This window comes from Lissotriton vulgaris, chromosome 2_1, assembly GCF_964263255.1.
Source record: "Lissotriton vulgaris chromosome 2_1, aLisVul1.2, whole genome shotgun sequence".
In the NCBI taxonomy this organism is placed as follows: Eukaryota; Metazoa; Chordata; class Amphibia; order Caudata; family Salamandridae; genus Lissotriton; species Lissotriton vulgaris.
Genome location: NC_141687.1, coordinates 1883862905 through 1883876902, shown reverse-complemented (window position 1 = coordinate 1883876902; position 13998 = coordinate 1883862905).

Genomic DNA, 13998 nt, shown 5'->3' with positions numbered 1-13998 from the left:
CTCTTAGTGTGGCTCCCATGGGGTGTGCTGCTGACATGGGAACTGGGTGTAAGTGAAGTGTTTGAATCGTCTTCTTCTACCTCCTCGTCATCAGCAGATGACAAATCAACGTTTTCATTACGTGCAATTCCGGCTTTCTTGACCGCCTCTAGGTGCGGAAACCATTCGACAGCGTGCCTTCTCTCAAGATGACCTCTCTGGCCTCCGGTACCATAGTTAGAACCAAGCTTACCACGACTAAATCGAAGCTTACAAAGGCTACAAATGGCTACGTTTTCCTTTTTTGGGCAAACACTAAAGAAGTCCCAAACTGGAGACTTGAAATGTCTTCGGGGGCCGGAGGAGGCGGCGATACTGGTGGTGGTGGTCCTGCTGCTAATGACAGATGAAGTGGAGGATGTGGATTGCCGAACTTCAGTACGTTTTGCACTTTCACCACCACGAATTGAGGTCGAGGACGAGGTGGGTACCTTCTTGCGAAGAAATATGGAAGCGGTAGGTTTTGGTGTACTACTTAACTCCAAATCTAATAATTCCATTTCCATTGCCTCCTCGCCGACATCATCATCACGCTCAGCAGCTTCTCGGGATAGGGTCAAAATGTCTCTTTGCTGCATGCCCGGTGGGGCTGCAGTGACCTTTGTGATGACTGGCTCGTCGTCATCGTGAGAGGCTTCATCACCAGCAGTATCTGTCACTTCTTGTTGAGCCTCATCACACTCCATAGGTTTGAGTTTTTGGACGACCTTCCTTTTACGCTTAGGTTCCGGTGTCAGATCATGGTGTGCCTCACTGTCAGACCGCAGTTGTGGTTCCCAAGCTGGATCGTTATCATCAGAAGGAGGTGGGCTTGAAGAAGATGTAGACACCCCCCTTGATCTTTTCCTTGCTAGGGATGTGGAAGACAATGAATGATCATCAGGAGGAGTGGCTTCCAATGATACCTCGGCTTCATTGTCGATTTCCTGATGTGCCCCTACTTCGGGAGGAACAACTATTGTGGGCACTTGTGAACCTCCATGCACCTTTGCTTGCGCATCTCCTTTTGCTGCCTCTCCTTCCACATGTACTTGGGCGTGTACTTGCACATGGTGTTGTTGTTGCGGCTGTGTTGATTCAGGGACATTGCTGCTACTTTCTTGCGATGAGCCAACATCACTGGTCGATGGTGATTGGAGAAGTACACTGACTGCCTCTGAAGCACTCAAGGGCTTTGACTTAAGTTGGCGTGGTGGTGGAGGCACTGAACCCAATGGAGCAGGGGTGCTGCTCCCAGCTTGGTCCCCAGCAGAACCTGCTGCAGCAGGCGTACTTTTTTTTTTGCTCCCAAAAAACGTGGCGGGTGGCACACCAGCCTCCTTGGTACCTTGCTTCTTCTGCTCCTTACTAGCAACTTTCTTGCTAGAGGAGCTACGGAGAACTTTCTTTGGGGGCGGGGCCATCTTCTTCAGAGCAGGTCAGAGAGCAGGCCGCAGTTGCACGAATTGTAGAGTTGTCTGAGGCCAGACGTGCTGCATACACACACCGCTGCAGGACTTCTTCCTGGCACTGGTGGTTCTCTTGAGTCTTGTGCACCTAAAAAAAATGGAAGACAGAGGAACATCAGTTCAGTTATAGAGCACAAAAAAAAATCGAAAAACACTGCAAAATCAGCACAATCCCAATCCATCCATGCCCTCCATAATGTTTAAATTCAAGACAACCCACAGAAAGACTAGGCCCATGCAAGACTCACTAGTACCCCTGGGCATAAATAAAGGTTGAAAAGTAGGCAAAATGGTTGGAGGCCTAACAACAAAGCCTGCATTCAAAATGGCCACTTGCCTGCCAGCACATGGCCAGTGCCTGTAGCTGCACTCAAAATGGCCACCAGCCACATGGCATGTCCCTCCCCATGAACACACCCAAAAATCGAAAAACACTGCAAAATCAGCACAATCCCATTCAATCCATGGCCTCCATGATGTTTAAATTCAAGACAGCCCACAGAAAGACTAGGCCCATGCTAGACTCAAATACCCCTGGTGAAAAGGCCACAAGTACAGGCCCAAAAATCGAAAAACACTGCAAAATCAGCACAATCCCATTCCATCCATGGCCTCCATGATGTTTAAATTCAAGACAGCCCACAGAAAGACTAGGCCCATGCTAGACTCAAATACCCCTGGTGAAAAGGCCACAAGTACAGGCCCAAAAATCGAAAAACACTGCAAAATCAGCACAATCCCATTCCATCCATGGCCTCCATGATGTTTAAATTCAAGACAGCCCACAGAAAGACTAGGCCCATGCTAGACTCAAATACCCCTGGTGAAAAGGCCACAAGTACAGGCCCAAAAATCGAAAAACACTGCAAAATCAGCACAATCCCATTCCATCCATGACCTCCATGATGTTTAAATTCAAGACAGCCCACAGAAAGACTAGGCCCATGCTAGACTCAAATACCCCTGGTGAAAAGGCCACAAGTACAGGCCCAAAAATCGAAAAACACTGCAAAATCAGCACAATCCCATTCCATCCATGGCCTCCATGATGTTTAAATTCAAGACAGCCCACAGAAAGACTAGGCCCATGCTAGACTCAAATACCCCTGGTGAAAAGGCCACAAGTACAGGTCCAAAAATCGAAAAACACTGCAAAATCAGCACAATCCCATTCCATCCATGGCCTCCATGATGTTTAAATTCAAGACAGCCCACAGAAAGACTAGGCCCATGCTAGACTCAAATACCCCTGGTGAAAAGGCCACAAGTACAGGCCCAAAAATCGAAAAACACTGCAAAATCAGCACAATCCCATTCCATCCATGGCCTCCATGATGTTTAAATTCAAGACAGCCCACAGAAAGACTAGGCCCATGCTAGACTCAAATACCCCTGGTGAAAAGGCCACAAGTACAGGCCCAAAAATCGAAAAACACTGCAAAATCACCACAATCCCATTCAATCCATGGCCTCCATGATGTTTAAATTCAAGACAACCCACAGAAATACTAGGCCCATGCAAGACTCACTACCCCTGGGCATAAATAAAGGTTGAAAAGTAGGCAAAATGGTTGGAGGCCTAACAACAAAGCCTGCATTCAAAATGGCCACTTGCCTGCCAGCACATGGCCAGTGCCTGTAGCTGCACTCAAAATGGCCACCAGCCACATGGCATGTCCCTCCCCATGAACACCCCCAAAAATCGAAAAACACTGCAAAATCAGCACAATCCCATTCCATCCATGGCCTCCATGATGTTTAAATTCAAGACAGCCCACAGAAAGACTAGGCCCATGCTAGACTCAAATACCCCTGGTGAAAAGGCCACAAGTACAGGCCCAAAAATCGAAAAACACTGCAAAATCAGCACAATCCCATTCCATCCATGGCCTCCATGATGTTTAAATTCAAGACAGCCCACAGAAAGACTAGGCCCATGCTAGACTCAAATACCCCTGGTGAAAAGGCCACAAGTACAGGCCCAAAAATCGAAACACACTGCAAAATCAGCACAATCCCATTCAATCCATGGCCTCCATGATGTTTAAATTCAAGACAACCCACAGAAATACTAGGCCCATGCAAGACTCACTACCCCTGGGCATAAATAAAGGTTGAAAAGTAGGCAAAATGGTTGGAGGCCTAACAACAAAGCCTGCATTCAAAATGGCCACTTGCCTGCCAGCACATGGCCAGTGCCTGTAGCTGCACTCAAAATGGCCACCAGCCACATGGCATGTCCCTCCCCATGAACACCCCCAAAAATCGAAAAACACTGCAAAATCAGCACAATCCCATTCCATCCATGGCCTCCATGATGTTTAAATTCAAGACAGCCCACAGAAAGACTAGGCCCATGCTAGACTCAAATACCCCTGGTGAAAAGGCCACAAGTACAGGCCCAAAAATCGAAAAACACTGCAAAATCAGCACAATCCCATTCCATCCATGGCCTCCATGATGTTTAAATTCAAGACAGCCCACAGAAAGACTAGGCCCATGCACCACTCACTACCCCTGGTCAAGGCCCCAACAACAGGTCAAAAATCGAAAAACACAAAATTTTACAACAAAAAAAAAATCGAAAAACACAGAAAAATCAGCACAATCCCAATTCATCTATGGCCTCCATGATGTTTAAGTTCAAGACAACCCACAGAAAGAATCAGTTCACCCACCACTGGGCAAAAGGCCCCAAAACAGCCCAAAAATCGAAAATCCCAAAATTTTAGTTGCAGCAACTGTAATGCCCCAAACAAACTTACTTGTAAAATTTCTAATCCAACAGTGATCCAAAGAAAGTCAAAAAGGCCTCAAATCCAAAGATCCAGCAGCATCCACAAAAAGTAATCCTTCCAGGTCCACATCCAAATGAAAAGTGACCAGGAGATGGACAAAGCACTGGGAGGAGCCTGCTGAACAGGAACAGGAAGTTGAAGACTATGGGGCACTTCCTTCCTCCCACCCCCCTGCCCCCCTCCCCAAAATGGACTCCTCGCTAAAAAAGTGCAGGCAAATGTCAAACTAAGGAGTTATTCACATAAAAATCATCATTTCTAGAAGGTTTATGCTGCTTGCTGGTGGATTTCTTGCGCAGAATTGCAAATTTATATTTTCGCTCGCCGCATCTCAAATCTCGCAATTGCGAAGTACCGCGAGACGTGATCTCGCCGTACTCGCGTTGACAAGCTATCGCTGGCAAGCCGCGATGACGTAATCGCGCTCGCCAATTCCCGCGGGATCACACAGCAAGATCCAAAATGGCGCAGCACTCGCAAACTATCGAAAAAAACAACTCGGCAAACGATGATAAACGCCGCGCGCCGCAAAAATTGTATCACCAACGCCGCGCGCCGCCAAAAAAATCCGCTGCGTGCGAATTTGCGGATTTTGCGGGAAATCCGCAAATCTCGCGGATTGCGGATTTCCCGAAAATCCGCAAAATCCGCGAGCGGAACGGATTTTCCGCCCACGCTTAATTAGCCCTACCAGTAGTCCCAAAACAAGTAAATGCAAACAATGGGACAGGTAGCCCTAATCCCTACTTCCAATAGAAATCCTAACCCTACTCTAAGTCCCACACCTAGTCCAGCAACCAATCACACCAGAAACCCTATTCGCTACTTCCAATTTACCGTCTAACCCTAGCCCTAGTACCACCCTATTCCCAACAACCAATAACATAGGAAGCCCTAGTCCCTACTTCCAATAGAAATACGAACCCTAGCCCTAGTTCCAACCCTACTACGGTTGAATCACGGACCTAGAAACCAATCAGAACCCTCAAATATCCAACCAATGAGGACATTAATGCTAATCCAATAGAAACACCAGATACAACCACCAATCCGTGTAGACATGTACCAACCACTAGTAGACCATATAAGGTCCCAGCGACCTCAGACAAGGTTTGCTGGCCAGGGAGTTGGAAGCTGCTTCTCCTGTTCAGAATCTCCTAGGCGACAGACAGGCTCAATCCACACTTTGGACTTCAGCAGGTATGGGCCTCACTAACTTGAAATCTAACAATACTGTCAGAATAAAACTTTACTCCCTCTGTTGACCCAAAAACGAAGTGCACAGGCCCTAGTAAACGCAGTTTAAACAGCTCACAGAATCACCCTCTGATGTACAAAATCCCTGTTGCTGGAGCGGGGGGACGCAGGGGGATGGTTTCACGGGCTTGTGAACACAAAATGGTGGCTGGGAGTGCACTGTTTTAACATACAGGTTTTAGCACAGAGCAAAGGAGAAATTTGGAGGGAAAACAGAATTGTCACAAAGGAATGAGAGGGACAAAGAAAAGAGGTTGGACTGCAAATCCCACAATTCAGCACGTTAAATGGAAGCAATCATGGACAGGGAAAACCACAAGTTTAAAACACAAAACAGGTGATAAAATATGCAATTACAGGCAGGCTAAAACTACAATTTTAAACTGTAACAACCACAGGTAATGACAGTAAACACAGAAAGTGAAAATCTTTTTTTAAGCAACCTTTTGTCTTGGAAAGAGACAGCACTAGTCTGTCTCCTTACCACTTCCTGGACTCTGCTCACTGCAATCTGGGGCACAGGTAGGCTGCAACTCACAAGATAGAGGAGAATGATTTGGGGTGCACCCAGCAAGGCCTTAAGGGGCCTGGGCAGGTGTAAGAGGAGGGCTCAGACTTGCCTGGTAGCTGAATAGACAATGGTCTGCTGGCCTGGGGGTGAATGCAACTGCGCCTTGCCTGTGTGAGCCTGGTCCAACTGGGAGGCCAGAGCTGCATGTCACCACTGTAGGCTGAGAGGCTGTAACTGTACTTTACCACTGTAAGCCTGTTTGCCCTGAGAGTCCGCAACTATGTCATGCTTCTTGGACCTGCCATTCTGCATTCACCCAGCAACTTCAATACCTGTTACAGTCTCAATGGTTTCCCTCCCACTGGAATCTAGGAATAGGACCATGGAGCAGTCGCGCAGTCTTCATTCACCTGCCCAAAGGATGCAGGCGGTGCTGCAGGGTAGTTGCACTGGCTTAGCCTACACAGTCTCGGGTGCAGTGGGGAGTGACTGGGCAGCCTAGCATCTCCCCTCTGTGGCTGTGTTCAACACTTCTTGCTAGCTACATAGTGCATGGGTATACAGAAGCAACCTCATCTCCCAGATTCTTAGGAGAGCTTGAGGGACAGAGTTATGTGTAGACATATTCGAAGGATGTTTGGGGCCATAGTGCCTTATACAGAATTTTCTTTTGAGCATGGTGGCTTTGGTTCCAGGTCACATCCTAATTTTCTTTTTCCCACTATAAAAGTCATTTTCACCAGATTCTAGTAACTAGAGTTTTCTATTTGCTTCACGATCTCCAACACATTAGGTATGCTTTTTTATCCTTTTTTCTTTCTTTTACTTGTCCTGCTCGCTTATCCACAAGCTTGTTGGCACGGTTAGCTCCTCTTCTAGGTCTTCCATTCACTTGTATTGCCCATGAGGTTTTTATAAGCCCAAGGTTTTTTTACAGCATGGCAGTTTCTTTTTGGGGACACACTTTAAATGTGTTGACACAGCATCACCTGGCATTTGGACCACTGAAAAGGATTGTTACCTTTGGGTAATATCTTGTCAAAAATCGAAGACCGGACATGGCACTTTGCAGAAGGTAATATCAATGGACTTGATAGCATCACAGAGAATCTACTATGACAACAGAAGATGTGGGCTGCGCTCGTTTTGCCGCTTGAACTACAAGGACCATTGCCTGGCATCACAAGGCTTCACATATGACTAGAGCAAAATGACTGAGACTTGAGCTAAGGAAGGCCCCTATGCCAGACATCACAATGCTTCACCCATGCCTGGAGCAATATGACTGAGACATGCACTAAGGAAGCAAGAGCAAGGACTTGAGTTTTATCCCAAAGCAAGTCAAGGATAAGAGCAAGTGACTGAGTTTCACTTCAAGGCTTCATGGTGGCAACTTTAATGTTATCTGCACCTGTGCTTAATTCATGACTCTCCCACCATAAACTGGGGACTGTACCTCTGGAAGGGAGGATAACTCATGTTCTGAAGAACCCAAACCAAGGATATAACCCTGGGTTTGATTACAATAAATTAATTGTGAGGCTGTTCGTTTTGCTGTAAGATAAAAGTACCTTCTTTTAGAAAAGAATATAAGCATTATGGCGGATAATACATTGTTGCGTCTATTGGTTAACTGATAAGCTGTTTCCCTCCACACTAACTCTCTGAAAAGGATGTGACAGTTTGCACTGTCTACCCTGAGAGTCATGTATGAAAACGGTTGTACTTTGTTCAGTTTGTAGAGCCTGAGGAGGATAGACATTAGTGGCAAATTAACTCAATCACCACAGTAAGGGCGTAGTAGGTGGCCGCCTGAACTGGGGTTGACACTCTGGTAGTGGTAATTACTGGTATAGAGCCTCTCTCAGTTTTTGTTCATGTGCGTATGGATGTGTATTGTAGAAAGCATGATATGTCACTTTGAATTCCCTACTTCCTGGACTCAGTGGGAATTTGTTGCAGCCCTGCCCCAGCTGCAGCCCACACGGGAAGTGTGGTGCCATTGCATGTGTCACTGCCAGGGTGTTTAACCATTGTTGGAGCCCTCTCAATAGCAATATCCAATGCACCAATCCTTTTGCCTGATCCCTCTCATTATTATTATAAGTGAGGCCTCACCGTTATAGCACAGGGGCCCGATTATGAATGCTATCTGACAGAGCTCTCTTAAATAGTGACCATCTCTACCACAGCCAAGGTCCATATAGCATTTCTTGATTCCTATATCCCCCGAGAAATGTTTACAAATTATTAGCCATACAACTCATCCAAGCTATCAAAAATGATTTGCAATGAAATATTGTGCACAGATGTAGGCTCACTGAAGTTTCAAATAATTGGTTTCATAGTATTTCAAGATTGGCCAGAGTTCAGCCAGAGTAACCATCCGATTTCTCTCCCATACCTATTCCGCTAGTGACTTCTTCACAAAGACAGAGTCTACTTTCAATGGAGATTAAAATATCTGTATAAGTTGTGAAGTTGTTATACCTCAGTCAGTAGTGTCTCACTACATCTAGTTTTCGGGATAACTAGATATCAGTTAAACAATTATGTTGTTTTCCAGTTCTCCTGTGATATCAAATACAGTCGCCCATTTTCTGTACCCAGAATCTTAAGGACCAAGTCTAGACTAGACACCCTCCTCCACATCTCTTCTTTAAATTGCCCAAAAATAATCTGCCCATCATATAATTATGGCGCTGTTGGAAATGGCCCTTTTTGCAGGTTTATCCCCAAACTTTTTGCCTTCTTCCTCCTCTGTTTTTGACTTTTTTGCTGGCTATAAGACTGTAGGCACTTTACCACTGCTGACCAGTGCTAAAGTGCATACGCTCTGTGTAATGTAATGGAATTTGGTTTCCCTAATTCTGGCTTAATTGATTCACTGATAAGTCCCTAGTACAGTGCACTTCATGTTCCCACGGCCTGTAAACCAAGTGCTATTAGGGGGCCTGCAGCACTGCTTGCTCCACCCACATGAGTAGCCATTCAAACCTGTCTCAGGTCTGCCACTGTAGAGCCTGTGTGTTCAGTTTTAATCTGCCATGTCAATCTGCCAAGTTTGCCTACTTGCCAGGCCCAAACCTTCCCTTTTACTACATGTAAGGCAGTCCTAAGTTGGGCCCTTTGTAGCCCCATGGGCAGAGTGCAATGTATCTAAAAGGTAGGACATGTATGCTTGAGTTTTACATGCCCTGGTAGTGAAAAACTGCTAAATTCAATTTTCACTTCAGCAAAGCCTATCTCACCCTTAGGTTAGCATTGGAGCTGCCTTGCAACATTTTACAAGTGTACCTTCCTATTGGGAGCAGGTAGAAAATTGGAGTTTGGTGTCTCTGGATTCGCAATTTAAAAACACATCTTTTAGTTCAGTTGTTTTTTAAATTGCTGGTCTGAAAATCCCACTTTTAGAAAGTTTGCATTATATTACTTTAACCATTCTGTGCATCTGCCTGTCCCTAGAATACATATCTGTGTCAAGGTGACAGCTGGGCTTTGTGAATACCTTCTAGATAGCCAAGCACTAAGGAAGCTGAGGTGTGTCCTGCAGTTCCTGATGTCCCATCACCAGGCTGATGGGTCTTCCTGAGCTAGAGTGGTGGCAAGAGTTGACACTTACCCTAGAATAGGGCTGTGCCTGTCCCCACACAAAGAGCTGCATACCCCACTGAAGTATGTCTGGAGCCAAGGCCAGAAAGGGTGGGTTCTTGTGCACTGCAAAACCTTTCCTTGAAGTCTCCCTACTTTAAAAGGCTAAAATGGGTATAAGTACTGGACCTCTGACATCATACACTCAACGCACTTCTGGACTGAGGACATTCTGCCAGGAAGAAAAGCTGTTGTGCTACCAGGAGGGACTGTCACTTTGCTGCTTGCTTTGTTGTGTTGATCTGCTGCCTGCTTCTTCTTGTCTGGGAGTCAGAGGACTGGACCTTACTGTCCGAATCCTGCTTTCTAAGGTTCTCCAAAGGCTTCACGCAGCTTGCCTCCTGTTTCTGAAGTCTCAGGAACATCAAAGACTTCACCTGCATCTTGTGCAACCAGCACCTGGGCTCCTCTGCTTTGAGTTCTGCCCTGCCAAGTGGTGCCAAAACCAGTCCTGGGCCCTTGAAGGTGAATTTAGTGCTGCAATCAAGAATTGATGTCGCAATGGAGAAGCGTCAGTCAGAAGCAGCGCTTTTCTTTTTAAGCACTGCATTTTTTATTTAATCTTTAAAAATGCATTTCGTGAATTGTGTATGTTGGGTTTTTGTCAGTCTTATCTTGTTTTGGTCTTCTAAATATTGGCTATTTCCTAAATTAGAGTGGAGTCCCTATTGTTGTTTTTTAACTATGTTACTGTGTTTGTGTGTGTGTGTGCGCACAAATACTTTGCAACTGGTCTCTTTAGTTTAGTCTGACTGCTCTGTGCCAAGAGGGTGAGCACGGGTACACTTTTAGTGTGTACTACACTTACCGTGACTAGAGTGTGGTTCCCTACTTGGCCAGGGTGCATCCCTGTGCCAACGATAGTCCCCATTTCTAACAGGCCCCATCATGTGTTAGTATAACATTGAGTAGTTCACCATCCCTCATGCTGTTATTGATACCTCCCCATCTGAGCCGTGTCACAATCTATTGATTTGGAGACCCCACAGAACCACAAGCTGTAGGAAAAAATGATGGCATATTCCACTCCTATACTCATGCAACCATTCATGCAAGGTCCGGCTTACAACCTATTTCCAGACAAGGTATGTGTGCCGGGCATGGTTTTAAATAAGGAAGGGATTCTTGTTCTACCTTATAACTAATCAGACAAAACAACAGTGCTGTACGACCACGCAGAAATAGCATTTTAAGTTAGATTGGGTTTTTATAAAAGTATCTATTATGAGGCCATTGTGTAAATCTGTTATGTCTTGAGCTTGGTAGGATTTATTCTAGGTACTGAGGTCACTTTCATTTGAAATGTTATTTTAACATATTTCTGCTGTTGATTCTTCTGCAAATATTCCTGATGAGCTGTGCAAAGCATCTTCCCGTGATCCTGCAACAACATGATAATCATTTTGCACGACGTAAGTATGCTACACTGCCTTAGGAGCTACATCGACATTGATATTTACTCTTGTGCGTATATGAAGTGGAATTAGAAGGGAAAAAACGGATGCCTGCAAAAAAGTATCCTTGTCAGTGTATCCTTTTCAGCCATTTTCTCCTCTGGGCTCTGATGCTTCCCCATGGCCTGAGGCATAGCTGTCTCCTCAATACTTTCTAGCCCCTGTAACACAGAAACGAAAAGACAATGTTTGCTTTAAACATAAACCACTCGTGACTAAGGACCAAAAAAACGTACTCGCTCCCACAAGGTCATTGAAAAATTAGGCCTGACATAAGTCAGAGCCACTAGTGTATTTCTGAAAGTCCCCAGCTGTCTGCAATTTGCGCTAACATATGTATGCTATTTCGCCTTAGCTGTAAATGTGCTTTCCAAAAGCGGAGATGGATGGGTGTGTGGGTGGATGGAAGGATTTGTAGTCCAGTGGATGTGTGGATACAGATAAAGAATACAGATAAATATTATACATCTTTATATTTACTGCAAATGTGGATACTTAAAGATTCTAGTGAATATTTTAAAGGGACCTTGGAATATATAACGAATTTCACAGGACCCTTTGACCGTGTACATCCGGGAGTTGCCACATGGAGGGCCCGATTCACAGAATGAACTTAAGACTTAATCCTAAACTTACTACTATTTTGGTATTCACAGAATGCACTTACTACTTTTGGCATTCACAGAATGAACTTACTACTTTTGGTATTCACAGAAGTTAGGATTTTGTCTTAAGTTTGTCTTAAGACAAACTTAAGACAGACTTAAGACAGACTTAAGACAAAATCCTAACTTCTGTGAATACCAAAAGTAGTAAGTTCATTCTGTGAATGCCAAAAGTAGTAAGTGCATTCTGTGAATACCAAAATAGTAGTAAGTTTAGGATTGAGTCTTAAATTCATTCTGTGAATCGGGCCCGGAGTGTTCTTTGGCTAGACACTTAAAGTTAGACACGCTTTATGATGACCAAATACATTGTACATTTGGCCAACTGTTCCAAACTTATTAGCAAATGAATACTTCAGTGAATCTCTTTTTAACCGGGTTTCCCTCAACAGATCTGCATGAAAACTGAACATATTTCTAGTAAGGTAAATATGGTAAATGCCAACTAAATTGCCAGCATATCCATCAAACACCCCTATAATGAAAGTAAAGTAATATGTCGCTCAAAATATCTCTATGATTAACCAGCTCAAAAACACTGACCCCTTTTTGTAATTTACGTATCTACAAAACAACTACACACATTTGCACAAATACAGCATAGGCACACATCTGAGTAAAGTTCATGCCACATTTGGTGTAATTCAATTCAGTGTTTTTGCCGTAGTTAAAAACTTGGGGCCACATGCATCAAAATTAGGGATTGTGATTCCTAAATTGCGATTTTTAAGAAATCGCAATTTAGGAATCGCTTTTCCTTATACATGTAGGAATTGCAAAAAAATCGCGATTCCTACACATTGGTTGGGTGAGGACATTCTTTATTTACACATTCATTCCTATGGGCCTAGAGGCCCATAGGAATCAATGGGAATTGCATACGCTATTTGCGAGTACCAAATAGGTACTCACAAATTGAGCATGCAATTTAATGGGTGCAAGGTTGCCAAAAAGACACCCTGATGCATCCCTCAAACTGCAATTTAAAAACATGTTGCACACACACACATGTCCCAAAGGCATGTATGTGTGCAACATAGAACTTTGAAAAATACACTTTTGTGCATTTTTCAAATTTCTCGCAAATTACCATCACCTTTGAGTTGATGGTAATTTGCATTTCTTAAATGTGAAATCACAATTTTTTTTGCTGCATTGCATTTAGGGAATTGCATATAAGTGATCACAATTTAAGTAATAGCAAATTAAGCGATTACTTAAATAGCGATTTTTGCATTTGGGATGATGCATCCCAAATGCAAAAATAGCAGTCGTGAAGGGGCAGATTCTGTGAATCCGCCCCTCTGCGACCACTATTTTCAATGATGCATGGGGACCTTAGTTTTGTATTGGAATTGGTTGGGTGAGGACAAAATTTGAATGGAGCACACTAAAGTCAGATGGGCAGATTTACAAGGACTGGCGCATCCCTGCATATCAGCAGGCATGCGCCAGGTAAGATGCTTCACGCAAGTTTACCCTTGCGCCACAACAGATGCGCCGCATTTACAATGGGGCGCATCGTGGCGCAAGAATAACCAGATGTGTGACGCATCTGATGGTGTAAAGGGTGGCGCATTGCTGGAGTCGTGTCTCAAGCACAATGCAACTCCAGCAATGCCCAGGGGCTGCCCACACCTATCATGCTGCATCATGCCTTACGCCTGCTTCAAGCAGGCACAGGGTTTGACGCAGCGGTGTCGGAAAAGTGACTCTGTGAAATCTTGTAGATTTCACTGCATCACTTTTCCGAGGCTTTTTCTAACTGAACGCCCACCCTGCATACATTAAACCTAATGCGTGTTTAATGTGGGGCAAGGCTTTACAACGCGACGCATCTCCCTAGATGCGTCACATTGTAAATAAGGCGTAACATGGCGCATGGTTTACGTCACCGCTGCATCACAGAAGTGACGCAACGGTGGCGTAAATGTGTCGCAAGAGGCTTGCAAATCTCCCCCAGAATTTCTTACCTTTTTTATAAGAAAACTAAAATTACTCTACATGTTGTGTTGTTTGACTGTGACTTTTGTGGAACCCCCGGAGTACCTCTTGTGGACGTGGTTGCATGGCATGTGGAGCGCTCTGGTGCCTATGGCCCAAAATGTTATCAGCCGATCTCACTCTTAGATTCAATCCTGAAGGTGGCTGGAAGAATGCTACTTTCTAGATTGA